Consider the following 18286-nt stretch of genomic DNA (forward strand, 5'->3'; position numbering starts at 1 on the left):
AAGTACCACCGGTATCCACTTATCTCTACATTCCACAGAAATATAGAGAGGTTTGTTATGATTTGTGCCCTCAGGCGGTAGTTCCTTGTCCGAAAAGGTTAATGCCGGGGAACCTCCTCCCGGAAAAACCAGCCCAACCAGCTGTTCAGGCGTGGTGTCTATGGAGAGTTTGGACTTGTCCATAGCAGACAGGACAGCTTCCCTATGTACTCGTGATGCCATTAGCAATCCCCAGATGGAGATGTCTGCTTGTATCTTTTTTAACTGTTTCAGCACAGCTTCCTCTTCAATCTGCTTCTTTTTCTGTTTCGCCGCTTCTCTATCCTTCCCGGATGCCTCGGGTTGGTCCAGGTGTGGGGGTTTGAAGTACCGCCCACTTCTCGTCATATGGTCAACCTCATCGAGGTACCAAGTGTCATCTGGTTGATTATTTCCCCAGTCTTCATCCGTGTAGGCAAGACATAAGTCATCGTCTTCCCACCACATTCCGTCGGCAGCCAACAGACACCTGTCTGGCTCCGGTTTAGTTGCACTTGCAGTACTCTCTGTCCACATGCTCGCAGCATTCTCCATCTTCGTGCACACAGCACTTTCAGTCCCCTCAGGGCCCTTAGCTTTCCTAATTCTCTCGGCATCCTCAAACTTTTCTCGTTCCAGCTGCATCAGTACAGCTGGTTGTTCAACAATTCCTGTATCCATAATGCCCAAGTCTCGAGCGGAATTCTTAACACCGGCGCTCTCCGGCGATACAACTTGACTTTCGGCCATTCCGGCCACAGCTGATACCTCTGCCCCTGCCGGGCTCTGTTCTGGTTGGGCTTCTCCCACTTCATCTGGTTGATCCTCGAGCCATCCAGTGGCCTCTGCCGATTCCTCATAGTCGAACCAGCTGATTGCCGAATCCCCCGGTTCCTGGTCATCGAAAAATTGCAGGTTGGCAAAGTCCTCCTCTACGGCTGTCAGATCATCTGCCCCTGGCCCAGATCCATCCCCCCGGATCATGCATAGCTCTCCTGTCTCTAGCAATTCTATACCTAGCCCAATTCGGCTCGTTGATAGGATGTACTCGCTTGGATCATAGGCTCCCCCAGCAAAACTCTGTCCGGTCCCGGATTCAACAACCCCATTCTCTCCCGAAATCTGCCCTGCCCCATCTTCGACGGTCACCACCATCGGCTCTGGTTGGGTTTTGGAGATGTCCACCATGCACAAGAAGTCAGTGCAATCGGGGAGGAACACCTCCGGCTTGGGTAGGTGGGTGGGAGTAATATAGATGCTAGGATCGTAAGACACGACCCCAGTCTGGATAAAATTGATTCTATTGGGAGGGGGAGCTTGGTTATGTGGTGGGAGAGGGTTGGTTGTGACATTGGGTTTATCAGGAGGCGCGATCACCTGTTTGTCAATAAGATCTTGGATCTCATGACGCAATCTGAAACAACGGTCGGTGTCGTGACCGTGTTGTTGGTGATACGCGCAGTACTTTGCTGGGTCATGAGAGGGAGGGAGTGGATTCGGTAGTGGCTTCGGCTCCAGGGGTTTCAAATGCTTTTTCCTGATCAATACCCCTAGAGCTTTGGACAGGGGCATGTATAATGGGGTGAAGGTTCTTTGGCCTCGAGGTTGGAATCTGGTGTTTTGTGTGTTGCTTCCGGACGCACCGGAGAAGGGTGTGGCAGCCATAGGCCTTGGAGGGGGAGGGGGAGTGGTGGTGACCATACTGACTTCCGAGGCTCTTGTATTTGCAGCGCCACTTGGGCCCGCATTGTTGTTACGGTTGAAAGTCCTCCTCGGTTGCTCCCTATCGTGGTCAAACAGACCTTGTTTCATTGCATCTTCGATTTGCACCCCCATCTCGTGTAAATCTGCGAAAGTAGGAAAGGGGACTACAATCATTCTCTGCATCAACTTTGGGTGGAGATTGCGCACAATCATCCGGATTTGATCTTTGTCAGTGGGCCTTAAAGTCATCATTGACGCCTTTGCCCTCCATCGGATTACAAAGTCCGAGAAAGTTTCCTTGGGCTCTTGCCTTGTCGTTTCGAGATCACGGGTTGTGATCTCAATCTGAGTGTTGTACGAATATTGCGCGACAAAGGCCTCAGCCATTTCATCCCAATTCTTTTTCACTTCATCTTGTAACTTTGCGTACCAGTGGGCGGCCACACCCGACAGGGTTCGGCCGAATAGTGAAAGCTTCTGTGGTCTTGTTAGGCCCATTGGCCGCAAGATGTCTGCGAACAGTCGGAGATGGACCATGGGGTCGCCGGACCCGTCAAAGCGGTCAATTTGTGGCATTTTGAACCTATCGGGGAGTGTCACGGCCTCCTCGGTATATCCGTCTTCAATATCCGGCATAGCCTTGACCCCTTGGGATTTCTTGAAGAGCTTCTCAAGTTTGCTCAATTTCAGAGCTGTATGATCAACCTCGAACTCGAAGGGAGAGTCCGGGTGATTGGGTGCATGAACCTTGGACAGTTGTGGTGGAAGCGGGGGCGGAGCTGGCCCCGTTGGGAGGTTCGTGTCCTCTTGCAGGTTCTGGATAGTCGGCACAGTATTCCGGGTGTTTGGAGGAGCGTTCTGAACAGCAGGTGTCTGCTCAGGTAATGGAGCCCCTACCGGAGGAGGAATTTGTTGTGAAGCAGACGCTGTATTCTGTTGTTGTAGTCTGGTAATCAGCTCAGCCTGCTGGGTCATAATCTCGGCTTGTTGCTTAGCGAGTTCATCCCGGCGAACGGCATCCTGCTGCATGGCCCGTATGGTTTCTTGCATTTGGCGCATCATCTCCTCAACTCCTGTTGGTGCCGCCATACTGTTTTGATCTATCTGAACTATTGGCAGATTTAGCTCTGTAGCAACGATGGGGATCTCAATCCGACTGTCCACTAATGGGGGAAACCACTGTTCTGGTGATCTCTGTTCAGATACACTACGCTTTCTCTGCCTTCTTTTGACAACGGGGGGTAGAGAATGGAACACTGGCTGTCCGTCAATTAGATCCTCAAATCGATTGAGTCGGCGACCTCGTGTCCAAAGTGCTTGGGGGGTATCTACTGGGTTTGAAGCAATTGTGCTAGAACTGACCTAGACAAAAGATAAATAAAGCAATAAGGAAATAAATAAACAGATAAACGAACGGCATAACAGCTTAAAATAAATGCATGACACACAGCCGGGCATAACAACACACAGTCAATAAGCTGAATACACACTGTCCTCAAACACTGATTATTATCCCTGTATCACTATCCCCTAAAACAGAATCTGATACCCGTAGATAACTAATTCTCAAATACTGGCTGATGCCCGCAGGCCTGATACCCATAATACTGAACTGATGCCCGCATGCCTGATGCCCAAACTCATATACTGAACTGATGCCCGCAGGCCTGATGCCCAAACTCATATACTGAACTGATGCCCGCAGGCCTGATGCCCAAACTCATATACTGATACATGCATTCCTGTAGAGACGCACTCTAAAGCACATAACAAATAAGTGAGAGCCAAAACACCCCTATGTTGGGGTAGGGTTTCCCTGTCCTATTTTGTCAGGAACTAGGGTTTCACTACGCACAGAGCGGTTTCAAACAACCTATAAACGGGTAAGCAACCTGTCCTAGTTTGGAATGGTCACTATGGATCCGAATATGCACTAGGTCGAATGGTCAAAGAGGGTGCCCCGGTAAAACTGGGGTTTGTGTTCCCATACTGGCAGAGCCCACAACCGGTCAGCCTTATGGTCATGCCTTGACAAGATAAGCCTCCGGCAAACCGTTCAGGAATAGCAGATGGCAAACACGGTGTCCTAGGCGCACCAATGCAAATGCAATGCAAAGAAACACACAAGTGTAGTCAAAAACCGATATCATGAGTTCGAGTCAAGTTCTCTAAATCCCTAGCGGAGTCGCCAGAAACTGTAGACGTCCCCCGAACGCCCCGGGAGGGACGAGCTCCGTTCTGTTCATTTTGGGGTCACTACAGCTCAGGACTCTCAAATTTGTCACGGTTCTAAGTCTGAACCAAAGAGTCCAAATCCGGCAAATCGTTTTGAGAAAACAGATTTTTGAAAGAAGTGCCAAACATGGACTGCTTTGCCAGATACAGAGTCGCCACCTAAATATTTTATTTTTGGGAAATTTAGGAAACCTTGACTCGTTGCCTAAGGCCACGTGTCCGTCATCACCAAAGTTACCTCGGCTCGGGAACTTGGGTACGATTGGGGAAGGTCACTTCGTGAGCACCCCCGCTCGCCCGATCAAAGATCGGCCTCTACTAATCATGATATCTATTTTTGAAAACTTTGTGTATCCTTATTCCGGTTATTAGCCTAGGTTACTATGTGATGCGCACAGCATACAAGTATAGACTAGATCGCCTGAATTGGAACAAAACATTTCATGTTCGCTTTTTGAAAATGGTTTGCTACCCGCAGGTAGGCTTGAAACATTTGATGATTTATTCCAATTTAAGTAACCCAACCTTCACCCACAGGCATTTAGGCAGTTATATCACATAAGCATATAGCCTCATGGTAAGCATTCTATTCATGGCAGCACTCACACGCATGCAAGGATGCTAAAGCATAAAGCTTACTGAGTACTCCAAGCCAAAACAAAAACTCATTAGAAATCATGCATGAATCCTAAGTATACAGAAATGCCTAATGCAATACATGCAAAAATGCAAACTATAGCAGGCTCGGCTATTCTAAACATGGCATATGGAATGCTACAGCTAACATGTATTCAACTTGGAATTGAAATACAAATGCAGTTAGTATGATGCGCCGAGCCCGGTGCATGCAAAACAGATGAATGATGCAAACATGCTGTCATACCGTATGCTAATTGAAATATACCCTAATCTAACCATCATAAGCAGGTAAATAAAAGGGAAGAAAGACGTGGGGTTGGAAGACATACATCACACTCACCCACACTTATTACAACATTGCCCTCGTGCAGAGGGTCCGAATAAATATACAGTCCCGATAAAAGAATATTACAGTCCAAATGATACAGTCCAAATAATATACAAATTCCTAATTAATTAATCAAATTAACTAAGAAAGCTGTAAAAACTGGCGTGCAAGCCAGGGACTGCCTTGCTTCTGATGAATGCTGTATGTTTGGGCTGCCTTGCGCGGAAATCCACTGGGATGGCCCAATTAGCCTCTGTTTAGCAGTTATTCTTGGAAAGCGTGCCAGACTTCGAAAAGTTGCTGATTCTTTATTTTGCTGCAACAGAGAGCAGGAAAGGGGCATGGCAATGTATTTTCACAGATATATGCATGCCTCGATCCTCGTGCCACCAATCACGCATATCGAGACATGATGGCCGAGGAGTCGAATTGCACAACTCAATATAGAATGAATGCACATGAAAACACAACAAGACCTAACTCCATCGGAGGGCGTCGGAGGATATATAACTGGTTGCTGCAACAATTACTGGCCTCCCACCCTTCTACGGCCTTCCCAGTGATAAAACAAAGGTATCTGCCAAAAATGAACGAAAACTATTGCAAAACGAATGTTCGGGGGCCAAAACGCGCAGTTCGGGGTCCCGAAAATGGGCTGTTAAGCACCGAAAGTGGCATTCGGCCACGAAGTGGGTTTCTCAGACCCCAGTGTCCCTCAAAAGGGAGAAAATAAGATGTATGCCAAAAATCAGAGCAAATGGAGATGGTTAAGCGGTCCCGAACCGGGGCACACGGCCAACGGTCCCGAAAAACCGGAAACCGGACTCCGAAATGGGCAAAATGGCCTATGGCCCCCAAATGTAGCCCACGGCCACTGAGAGATGGTCTACGGGACCTCTCCCTCCCCTCAGGAAAAGAAACAAAGAAAACCGAGCCTGGTTCGCAAACGGAGGCAAAGCACAAAAGAGGGTTCGGAAGTCCGGAGGCAGGGCTCACGGCTGCAACTCTGAAACTTCTGAACGAGCACATTATGCAACATCACCAAGCGCTCAATCAGTGACGTCTGAGTCTTAAGGTCGGTCAAAAATGGGGTGTCTACAGTTGCCCCTCTTTGACAGAACTCGAAAGTCACAAGTGACGGGAGTGAATGTCGAAGCCCAGAGACGATCCATTTTTGACAAGGCCGAAGACTTAGACAAACGTACAAAGTAAGCAGAGATGTGCCCGCAGGTAGGCCCGCAGGCAGGGGGGGCAAAATGCAAAGCGATATGCAAGAAGCCGAACATAACTCAATGATCATGCAAATGCAGCAAGCTGTAATGAAGCAAGTATTCGCAAATAGATGCAACAGTTTTAAGCAAGAATGCAAAGCAACAACTACATTTCATGCAGTTAAGAATGCGGAGGATTATTCAATCCCCGCCACGTCTCACACGGAGAAGATACGATACTTGCACGATTCGTCTGGTCGCACCAGCCTCAATTGAACCGTACATACAATATCGTGCCTACAAAAGAGAGAAATTGTAACAAGTACAGTATGCTACCAACATATATTCAATGTGATTCTGGAAGTTTAACACACGCAGTGCCGGTGAGTGAATGCATCGCAATGCAAGAGTGGAACATGCGTGACAACGCATGCTCAAGCATAGAGGTATGCCAATATCAAGAAATGTGCATAAAAATGTAAGTATGCTCATGAGAATGCAAGCTATGTGCATGATAGTGCAAAACGAGCATAAATCAGGGTGCCCGTTTGTCATGAAATAACGAGTACGGAAATGTGTGTTTCGGCGAAGGCGACTCGATCACGGCCTCCGATCCACTTCCTGGAAAGGCTACAACTCATTCAAAAAGGATACACTTTGATTTTGATGAATGATGATGAGACACATGTCAGATCTTGAAGCTGAAGTTCCGGCGGAGCAATTTCGCGACCGGAAGTGTACTTTTCTTGAACTTTTTCAGGTCCCGGGAACTCCAATCTTCCTCAAAATTTGCAGGGAGCTAGGTGAGCCTGTGAGGGACATGGCCGGCTAGTTTTATGAGGGATAGGAGGTGGCCGGCTAGTTTTACAAAAAGTGAATGGCTGGTCGGCCGGTTTTCCAAAAAGGAAATGGCCGGCCGGCTGGAAAAGGTGGCCGGCCAGCTATATGACCAAATCCGAGGGCATTTTGGTCCTTTCACCTCCTTTCTTTATGCTCCTTCATCCCAAGACTTGGACCCTATAAATGCAGCCGAGATCTTCTCTTTTCTTGCCTCCTACACCACTTTCTTCTCCAGATCTGAGTTCCATACGCGTTTTTCAACGCCCCACGCAAGTTGTTTCTATAAAAATACTCAGTTTCAAGCACTTTGAACTGATTAAATTTTGGTTACGGAGCTTCTTTTCTCATTTCCGCCACTTGAGGTGAGTTTGTCTCAATATTTGGAAGATTTTCTCGGGAGTTGACTTTTGTTGACTTTTTCATTTCCCGAGAGTTGACTTTTGTTGACTTCTTTCAATTTTGGCTCATTTTCGCTCATTTTTACTCCTTTTGCAGATTTTCTGAAAATGACGGGTAATTCTCCGCATGGTGGGGGCTTTCCGGGTGCCGGGGACGATTTTGATCCCATGACTTTGCCTCCGAGGGTCCGACCCTTTATTCCCGGGAGGTACGCTCCGCCAGCACATGTCCTTCCGCGTGCCGTTTTCCGTCATTTCACTGATTTTGATGAGCGAGCACCTGGGGATCTGCTTCTCCGAGAGCCAGAGCATCACCTCTCCCATGAGGCCCGAGAGGTATTTACTTCATTTTCCGTATTTTTCGTACATTTCGTGCCTTTGCCATGCTTGAACACACAGTTTAGCTTATGACATAGTACTTTATTTGCATCTTGAATCTGTAGCTTAAACACTTGAATTTATGAACACTCGGCTCATTCATTGATTGCGAACGCACGGCACACATTAGTTAAGAAATGAACACACGGCTCACACACTGATTTGTCGAACACACAGCCCGAATTTGAAAGTGAACACACAGCACTCACTGACTTAGAGTAGAACGCACAGTCCAAACTCCGATTTTCTGAACACGCAGCCCAGACTGATAGTGAACACGCAGCCCACACTAATTGAGAGTTGAACACGCCGCCCAAACTTAAATTTCCTGAACACGCAGCCCAGATTGATAGTGAACACGCAGCCCACACTGATTGAAAGTTGAACACGCAGCCCAAACTTAAATTTCCTGAACACGTAGCCCAGATTGGTAGTGAACGCGCAGCCCATACTGATTGAAAGTTGAACACGCAGCACAAACTTAAATTTCCTGAACACGCAGCCCAGATTGGTAGTGAACACGCAGCCCATACTGATTGAAAGTTGAACACGCAGCCCAAACTTAAATTTCCTGAACACGCAGCCCAGATTGGTAGTGAACACGCAGCCCACACTGATTGAAAGTTGAACACGCAGCCCAAACTTAAATTTCCTGAACACGCAGCCCAGATTGGTAGTGAACACGTAGCCCACACTGATTGAAAGTTGAACACGCAGCCCAAACTTAAATTTCCTGAACACGCAGCCCAGATTGGTAGTGAACACGTAGCCCACACTGATTGAAAGTTGAACACACAGCCCAAACTTAAATTTCCTGAACACGCAGCCCAGATTGGCAGTGAACACGCAGCCCACACTGATTGAAAGTTGAACACACAGCCCAAACTTAAATTTCCTGAACACGCAGCCCAGATTGGTAGTGAACACGCAGCCCACACTGATTGAAAGTTGAACACACAGCCCAAACTTAAATTTCCTGACCGCTTATACATCACACTTTGAACACACAGCTCACGCATTCCATCGGCACACATATATTCATTTCATACTGACACATGTATTCATTCTGAATGCAGGTTGGTTCTCGCAGTGTGCGGGGGTTTGGTTCCACCGCCGCGCGGGACTGGTACGTTGAGCTCCCGGAGGGCGTCCGAGATTTAGTAGACTTGGCAGGGTTCGGGGCTTTCTGCATTGGGTTGTCACGTTGTCCTGCCAGGAGGACACTGATGGCGGCATTGGTAGAGAGATGGTGGGACACCACCAACTCCTTTCATTTCTCTACCACCGGGGACATGACTATGACCCCTCTAGACTTCGCTGTGTTGACCGGCCTAGACATAGGAGGTTGGTCCATCCCCTATGACGAGGACATGGGCGAGTGGGAGGCCGCTTGGACATATCAGCTGGGGGCTCGCCCGCCTGTTGACAGGGTTTCTGGGAGAGTCCGATATACTTGGTTCTCTTCCCACTTCCGGCGGGCGGAGATGGTGCCCGAGACTCTTGAGGAGACGGAGCAGTACGCCCGTGGTTTCCTTATGTTCCTCTTCGGGACTACCCTGTTCGCCGATAGAGGGAACACAGTCGGGCTATATCTGCTGAGCGCTCTGGTTGACCTATCACAGGTCAGTCGATATGACTGGGGTGGCGCCGGCCTGGCTACCCTTTATTACTATATGAGCGCGACCTCCCGCGGGCGGGGAGACTTACTTGGCGGTTATTGGAGAGCCTGGGAGGTACTTTTCTGTCCCCTTGATTTACATTTCTGCTCTTCATTACTTGTACATTGCACACACAGCGCACTTTACAGTCTGTATTTTGCTCTCAGCACTTTGTACTTACATTCTGCACTGCTTTTCTCAGCTATGGGTCTACGTATACTTCCCAGCATTAGCCCCAGAGTTGGAGGTGGTAGGGCCTCCCATGACCCCATATTCACTAGTGTTTGAGGGCCCGCACCGGCCGAGACCCCGAGAGGCTCTCATTTATCTGCGACAGTATTTTGACACTGTGCGCCCATCGGAGGTACGTCAGAACCCTCAGTTCTTCCCATTTTTATATCTGATTTGCCCTGCACGTTCCTGATTTCTGATTGGTTTATTCACTTGTTACCCGCAGATTACATGGCAGCCTTGGGCACCCTTGGGCGATGGTCTCCGATTTCAGTATCCCCGGAGGATCGGGCACTTCCCAGTACAGGGTTCTGCTCGAAGGACCAGTTGGTAGGGCATGGTTTCTGGGGGAATGCTTTCTGCATCAGGTATGGGGGTATCTTTCTCAGGATCCTCCCGCAGTACCCCCAGTCAGTATGCGGACTGCTGACAGGCTCTCTTTCTCAGAGGTAGTCGGCGCTATGCTGGGTAGCGATGCTTTACTATATCTCGAGGAGGGGGATTACGGCACTTACCGTCATACATATTTGATGCCTCCATTGACGGGAGCTCGTACCCCGATGACGAGGCCTGCTGGTATGTCATCCTCGGGCCAGGCCCGGGCTCGGGCTGCAGACGCTCCTTCCACCAGCGGGGCTGGTACATCTAGAGGTAGGGGTAGACCGGTTCCTCCGATTACTCCGACTTATCCTCATCCTAGATGGCCGGACATGCCATCCGAGTTGACGGGATGGCGTTTTGGGACTCCTTACCAGATTCTGCTAGAGCCTCCACTTCCTGACCATAGATATGTCAGGGATTCTGATTCACCACCGGTATGATTTATAGCTTTGATTTATCAGTCGAGTACTTAGACATTCATTCCTTTACTGATAGTTTTGCCTTTGTATCTGCAGCCTCCGGCTGAGTATGTGGACGAGATTCTCGGGGTGATGGCCGCACTTGAGGGCATGGTTCTTCGGAGAGAGACACACCTATCTGTTATGGGTGTGCAGGTACCGTTCATTTTTCTTGCATTTATCACACTCCTGATGACACACTGGTTTTGAGCATTCTTCTGTATTGTAGAGCATATCCGACACACACCCTACTCATATACTGTACTCGTATCTGATTTTCATATTTGAAATGATGTATTTGAACTTTTTCATTTTCAGATGCCTCCTGTATATGCTCCGCCGCGGGCCGGGCCACCTGGGCCTCCTTGGGGAGCTGGGCCATCTGGGCCTTTTTACGGAGCTGGGCCATCTGGGCCTTCTCAGGGAGCTGGGCCATCCAGGCCTTTTCGAGGAGCTGGGCCATCCAGGCCTTTTCGAGGAGCTCGAGGAGGGTCCTCCCGCAGACGTAGGGCACGTGTTGTAGAGGCGGAGCCCAAGGAGGAGGAGGAGGAGGTTACCGACCGCCAGTCAGAGACATCTGCTGAGGAAGGGGGCTCCGGTCTTGGTTCGGGAAACAGAGGCGAGGCTGAGGGGGATTCTGAGGATGACAGCTCTGACTCGGATGATGATGATGGTGCAGAGGTTGTCCCGCAGAAGAGGATGAGGAGTGCTTCTCATCCCCGCTCCCGAGGACATTGATGCTGCTGTTTCCTGATTTATTTTTCTTTTTGCTAGTAGTTTGTAGCACTTTGCACATTGTTAGGCAGTTTTATTTTTTGTAAAACTTGTACCTTTATTCGTTGTAAAACATGATGGAATGAAACAGCTTTTGAAAAGGTGTTTGTATTTTAAACTTTTAGCATCGTATCGCATCATTTTATTTTGCACAAAAATGAAATTGAATGGGAATGTGCATTGTGTAATCACCAAGTCAGGTAGTGAACCGACGCAACAAACTAAGCAACTCAACTTACTAAGATATAACAGAACCTTAGGAAGTTTACAACTCGATAAGCAAAAACAACAGTGTTGACAACGTAAATAAACAAGACTTAAGCAAAGATTATTTAAATAGAGAGCAATGACTCGAAAACACGAAACACGTCCGCTCGACAAACAACTCGATAAGCAAAACAACAACTCGATAATCAAAACAACAACTTGATAATCAAAACAACAACAACAGAGTATACTTCGGACGATCTGGGCACCGGAACGCATCCGAAACAGAGGGAAATGAAGGCCTTTGACTCTCCCGTTGCATGGAAATGCTTGAAACTTTCCCTCGAAGGGTAAAACAGGGCCAAGGAGATACACTGGAGCATTTCCAGCCACCTTTGGGAGCCGGCCGGCCAATTTTATGGAGAGTGGGAGCCGGCCGGCCAGTTTTTGAAAAAGAGAATGGCCGGCCAGCCAGAAAAGGTGGCCGGCCGGCCACTTATTCCTGCAGCCACCTAGTTTTTGACACGTGTCCCCGTGAATAGTGTTTTTCCCTCTATAAAAGCCTCAGCTTCGGGAACATTCATTTCATCTTAGTTTTACACAAAGATGGAGGCGTTTCTCGCGGAAAATCTCATATCTTGGATCTCTTCTCTAGATGGCTCGGAAAAGCTGAACTTCCGGGGTTTCGGCTTGAATGCACTATTCACGCTGAGCCGTACTCCACTACAGCTCCCTTTTCTCCATGCCGCGGCAAGGTTCTGGAACCCAGTGACGTACGTTTTTATCTTCGGCGGCCAAGAGATATGTCCCACTTTCGAAGATTTTCAGGTTTTGATGGAGTCTGAATGCTCTGAAGTGATCTTGCCCCAGCTCCGTTTTGGCCATGCCCAGGCTTTAGGGCGGATGTGTGGGCTCACGGCGCATGATGCTCGATCTCTGATCTGCAGTGGGGAACTGGACATCCTCGGCTTGATCCATCGTTTTTCCGACGCCGGTGACCGCAGCAACCATTATTGGCAGGGTTTTCGGCAACACGCCCTCTGCTTGTGTTTGTTGTCTCACTTTCTGCTTTCCTCGGGCTTCGGCGGAGCTAGCATTCGCTTGATTGAAGTTGCCCAAGGCTTGAGAGAGGGAAAGAGTTGCGTCGCTATGACCTTGGCCGAGACGCTGATGGGTTTAGATTCTGTCTATCGCCGGGAGGCGACTAGGTTTGCTGGGAGTCCACTGCTGCTGCAGGTAATGTTTCCCACCCAACCTTACATATATATTTGCTTACATCACTCGACCCTCAGGCTCGGTTTTTCTCACAAAACCCTTGTCTTACTTTTCTCTCATCGTACATCTCTCTGTTCTTTATTCTCTCATTTTCCATCCCTCCCCTAGGTATAGTTAATGGACAAGTTGCAGGTTGTGGACTCTTGCCCCGCCTATTCAGCTCGAGGCTACTTCTTTCGGCAGCGCCTAGTCAATGCTCTTGACGAAAGGTGGTGGTTTGATTGGACGTGCAATTTGTCCGCAGACCGCATCGCTTGGCGTTGTCCTTGGCTCAACCTCCCGGCAATGAGCTATAGTATGTCCCGGTTGATTGGGATCCAATTGATTGGTCTAACCCACTGCGTATTCTATTTTCCGTTCCGGTTCCTGCATCAGTTTGGTCATGATCAGACCTGCCCACCGGAGGGGATTGAGTATCCAGCTGCTTTCCCGGTCCGAGGTGCACAGCTTGCCCGATATGCCACAACATGGAGGACTAGAGAGCTCCTGGCCCCTGCTTCTACTTTCAGTTGCACTTTGTCCGATGAGTGCTTGGATTGGCTCAATGAGGAGGCACAGGTTGGGCCTAGCTTGGCATCAGATGCTTCGTCCAGCTCTGGGAGGGGACGCAGAGATATTTGATTCAACTATGCCTCAAATTTATTGCTTACTTAACATTTTCAAGTTTTCTTTATGAATGTAATAAAAAAGCAACCTCGATTGTATGCAAGAGCAGGAGAACTCTATTTTGAAATCAATGAAATTGAAGGTTGTGGTACTGAAAATTTTCCGCTTTGGTCCAAAAATGGTCTTGGTCGTAAAAAGATTAATTTGGACAAACTCGACTTTTATTAAAACTTTTCAAAACTATTTTCGATGTGGATCAGAACTGGACACGCCGAAGATCTGTCACCGAGATGCACAACCCCAAATCCCTGCAACTGGAAAGTTGCCCCTAGTCTGAAGAACAATGCGGCACTTCATGGCAACGGAAAGTTGCCCCTAGTCTGAGTGACTTTGCACCATCGCGGCAACGGAAAGTTGCCCCTAGTTTGATCAGCACTGTACCGGAGATCGCGATAAATGCTGATGGATAAAGATGACTGAGATGATCGAAATGGACAGAGTTGATCGGGGAAAAGTTTATGGCTGAACTTCAAGGTGAAGTTGCCTACGTATCCCAAAGATGGGAATCAAGCCTTACGTAGTTCAGGCCGAGGTTCACTCGAGTATTTTCACTCTCCTTTTGCGCTCTAACTTTTGCCAAGGCCGCCCTTTGCGGGTTTTCAACCTTGCGAGCTCAGTTTTTATATTTTCTAATTTTTTGTGCTCTGACTTTTGCCTAGGTCGCCCTTTCGGGTTTTCGGCCTAGCGAGCCTCTCAAGGGTAATATTTCTTCAACTTGTCCATATTGATCGGTTGTGAGAACTCCAAGCCATCTAGATCCATCAGAACCACAGCTCCACCTGACCAGATAGCTTTGATGATGTAAGGACCAGTCCAATTGGGTTTGAACTTGCCCCTTGGGTCGTGGATGGGAGGTCGGTTGTCTTTGAGCACCAAATCTCCTTCCTTCAGATTCCTGGACTTAACCTTCTTATTGAAAGCCCGGGCAATTCTGCGTTGATAGCCTTGGATGTGGTACAGTGCTTTCAGTCTTCTTTCATCAAAGAGCATGAGTTCTTCGAATCTGCTTTGCTGCCAATCTGCTTCGGCTATTTGGCATTCAGCCAATACTCGTAACGACGGAACCTCAATCTCGATGGGTAGAACAGCCTCCATTCCATAAACCAATGAATATGGAGTCGCTCCAGTAGAAGTTCTGATTGAAGTCCTGTAGCCCCACAAAGCAAATGGCAGCTTGTCTGGCCAATCCCGGTAGGTTCCCACCATCTTCTGCAGTATATGCTTGATATTCTTGTTGGCGGCCTCAACCGCTCCGTTGGTTTGCGGCCGGTATGTAGATGACTTATGGAAAGCCACATTGTATTTTTCCAACAAGTCTATCACTTCTTTCTTGAAGTGGGAACCATTATCTGAAATTATCTCGTTTGGCACCCCGTAGCGACAGATGATGTTGTTTCTGATGAACTTTGCGACGTGCGACGCCTTCAACACCGCGTATGATTGGGCCTCGACCCACTTTGTGAAATAATCTATCGCTACCAGGATAAACTCATGCCCGTTTGACCCCTTCGGGGTAACAGCTCCGATCACATCAATTCCCCAAACTGAAAAAGGCCATGGCGAAGTCATGTTGCACAGCTTTGACGGCGGGATGTTCATGCGGTTTGCATAAATTTGACACTTGTGGCATCGCCGAACAAAACTAATACAATCCTCCTCCATGGTTGACCAGTAGTAGCCCTGTCTGAGGATCTTTCTGGTCAGCATTACTCTATTCATATGTGCACCGCACTCCCCTCCATGGATGGCCTCCATCAGGCGCTTCGACTCTTCAGTTTCTACACAGAGCTTATGCATTCCCAGATGACCCCTTTTGTACAGCTTACCCCCGCAGATGATGAACTGAGCAGCCATTCTTCTGATGGCCCTCTTATCCTTGGCATTTGCCCCTAGTGGATACGTCTCCTTTTTCAAGAAGTTCCAGATATCGTAATACCAGGGGTTGTCGTCTTGAGCCTCATCTATGGCGGAAATCGACTCGTATGCTGGCACAAACTTCTGATCAATAATGACTGGACGCATCCGGACTCCGGACGGGATGTCTATCATGGAAGATAGAGTTGCTAGTGAATCTGCGAACCTGTTGTTCTCTCTTACGAGGTGGGTGAAATTTAGCTTCTCAAACCGAGGAATTAACAAATCCAAGGTTTGGTGGTAAATTATCATCCTTTCCTCCTTGACTTTCCATATCTCCTTTTGCTTGAGACACAACAAGGTTTGAGTCCCCAATGACGTCCAACCGTCTTGCCCCTAGTTCTAGGGCTGCTTCCAGGCCAGCAATACATGCCTCATACTCTGCCTCATTGTTCGAGACTTTGAACTGGAGCTTGAATGCTAAAGGGATACGGAATCGTCAGGCGCTATCAGCAACACCCCTATCCCATACCCATACTGGTTTGACGCTCCGTCAAAGTACATCGTCCAAGTTTCATCTTCGACGTCCAGAATGGCTTCATCTGGGAATAGGTACTCAACCGCTTCATCCCCCTCAACCGGGTGGTCGGCAAGGAACTCTGCTACCGCTCTTCCTTTTACTGACTTGCGCGTTACATACTCCAAATCAAATTCGGAAAGCAACAGCAGCCAACGAGCTAGCCTACCCGTAAGTGCTGGTTTCTCGAAAAGATATTTGATGGGATCCAATCATGAAACCAACATTACAGAGTGAGCTAACAGGTAGTGCCGCAGCTTCCTGGTTGCCCATACCAAGGCCAAACAAGCCTTCTCCAGCGGTGCATAGCGGGTCTCGTAATCCAGCATCTTTTTGCTCAGATAGTAGATGGCCCTTTCCACTTTGTCTTCTGACTCCTGCGCGAGCATGCAGCCCATGGTAGTCTCAGTTACCGAAAGGTACAATATCAACGGTCTCCCCGGCTCTGGTGGTGACAACACGGGCGGGTTCTGTAGATATTCTTTGATCTGTTCAAAAGCTGCTTGACATTGGCCGTCCCATTGGAATTTCTTTCCTTTCTTCAGGAGACCAAAAAGTGGTTCACAAGTCAAGGTTAATTTAGAGATAAACTGTCTTATGAATTGCACTTTACCTAGAAAGCCTCGCACCTCCTTTTCAGTCCTTGGTGGTGGCATTTCTAAGATGGCCTTGATTTTGGAAGGGTCGACCTCGATGCCCCTTTGTGTAATCAGAAACCCTAGCATCTTCCCTGCTGTAACACCAAACGTGCACTTCTGGGGATTCAATCGCAGCCGAAACTCTCTGATCCTTTGAAAGAATTTTTGTAAGGCGGTGTAGTGGCCTTCTCTTTCTTTGGACTTGACAATCATGTCGTCCACATACACCTCGACCTCTTTATGGATCATATCATGCAATATTGTAGTTGCTGCCCATTGATAAGTAGCTCCAGTATTCTTCAACCCAAATGGCATCACTCTATAACAATATGTACCCCACGGGGTAGTGAATGCAGTCATCTCCCGGTCTTCGGGTGCCATTACTATCTGATTATAGCTTGAGAAACCATCCATAAACGAAAGCAAGGCGTGTCCTGCCGTGAAATCCACCAATTCATCAATGTGTGGCAAGGGAAAGTCGTCCTTCGGACTGGCCCTGTTCAAATCTCTGAAGTCTACACAGACCCAAATTCTGCCATCCTTCTTTGGCACCGGAACAATGTTGGCCAACCAAGTTGGGTATTCAGATACCAGTAGGAACCCTGCGTCAATTTGCTTGGGGACTTCTTCCTTAATTTTGAGAGCCCAGTCCGGGCGGATCCTTCTGAGTTTTTGTTTGACAGGTCGGGCCTCGGGATCAAGAGGGATCCGGTGCTGTACAATCTCAGGATCGATTCCAGGCATGTCTTCGTAGGACCACGCAAAAACATCTTTGAAATCTTTTAATAAAGCGACTAAGCGCTCGCGTTCCTCCGAAGACAACGTGGACCTGATCTGGACCAGCCGCGGGTTCTTCTCAGTACCAACATTCACAGTAGTGATTTCATCCATTAAAGGTTTAACAAATCTTTCCTGCTCTTGATCAATTAACCGTTGCAAAACCGGAGGAATTTCTTCCTTGTTGTTTTCATCAAAATTTTGAAAATCCTTATTTAAGCAATAAATCAAAGACACAGAAAAATACTCAGAAACCACATCCACATCATTCTCATTAAATATTTCCAAGCCGTCAGATTCCTCTGTTACAACAGACTCAAAAAAAAATGAAAAAGACGACCTAGACAGGACTGTGGCATCCGGGTTATCACCTCCAAGAATACCGGACTCAGACTCAGTCGAGCTGGAATCTGATTCCGACGCACAAGATTCGGTGGAATCAGATTCCGGCTCACTACCTGACCCGGAGCTGCTAGATAAAAAGCCTTCTTCATATTGCCAGATGAGAGAAGGTGCGATAGATGCATCCAAGATCGACGCTGGAAAGCCCGCAGCTATTTCATCTCCAATCATAGAAACCGAAGAGTTATCCCCCAAGCACTCTTGGTCGATCGGAGGATCTGAAAGTAGACACGCCAGTGCTACCCCCATTTCAAGCTCTGTGCTCTCAAGATCCACTGCTCTACACTGCTCAACCTCAGTTGGTGGGTCTGTCTGCGCTTCGGCAACGTCATCCCCAGGTAATTGTAAGTCGAAGAAGATTTCGAAACCAGGCACGCGCTTCTTCTCCGCGTTCAGCCATGGTTCTGGGAAGCCGCAGAATGGAAAGTCTTCCCCCTCCCGGACAAAGCGTCCGTTTAGGGTGCCCCAGATGGGCCTATGCATTAACTCAAATGGCTTCCCAGCCTTCTTTGCTCTGGCCCTTCCGGCTATTTCTTTCCCTTTTCTCACCCAGTCCTCTTTGGTGGGCAGATAACCCAATCCAAAGGTGTGAGGGTTGTGTGGCACTTCGGCCGATACCGCGACGCCCTTCCGGCCG

Source organism: Camellia sinensis, chromosome 1, assembly GCF_055761805.1.
Source record: "Camellia sinensis isolate YWXY chromosome 1, ASM5576180v1, whole genome shotgun sequence".
NCBI classification, from domain to species: Eukaryota; Viridiplantae; Streptophyta; class Magnoliopsida; order Ericales; family Theaceae; genus Camellia; species Camellia sinensis.